Source organism: Lytechinus pictus, chromosome 9 (genome assembly GCF_037042905.1).
Source record: "Lytechinus pictus isolate F3 Inbred chromosome 9, Lp3.0, whole genome shotgun sequence".
Lineage (NCBI taxonomy): Eukaryota > Metazoa > Echinodermata > Echinoidea > Temnopleuroida > Toxopneustidae > Lytechinus > Lytechinus pictus.
This window is the reverse complement of record NC_087253.1, coordinates 15351840-15352321: the sequence shown is the minus strand read 5'-3', so window position 1 is coordinate 15352321 and position 482 is coordinate 15351840.

Here is a 482-nt window from a genome sequence, read left to right as displayed (position 1 = left end):
TCAAAGGTCACCTTAACATGTAGACTATTTTAGGTTTATGAAGGTCAAAGTCACTTTGCCATAAAAACCTTCACAGACAACTCAATCTTCATATCGATCTTCACAATTTGAATGTTGGAATTAGTATAACTTTGACTTCCACAAAAATATTCAAGGTCAAAGTACGCTTTGAGATGAGTATGAACACACACATTTTTCACCAAGTACATAGGGAAAGTCCCCACTTTCAAATAAATACTCAACTACGGAAAGATAAATAGGTTTTTGAAAATACCTCTTGCTCTTTCTATACAGCTAGTACTGCACTAATAATGCCAGGTACTATATACACCCAAAAACATTTAAAGTGTTGAGGTTACCATCTATAGATCTTTTTCTCTCTAATTGAACATTTTCTGTGGCATAAAAAATCTTGTTCAAAGCATTAAAGCATTAGTCACCTGTCACAATTTACCTACATGTAATTGCATTGATATCATTTT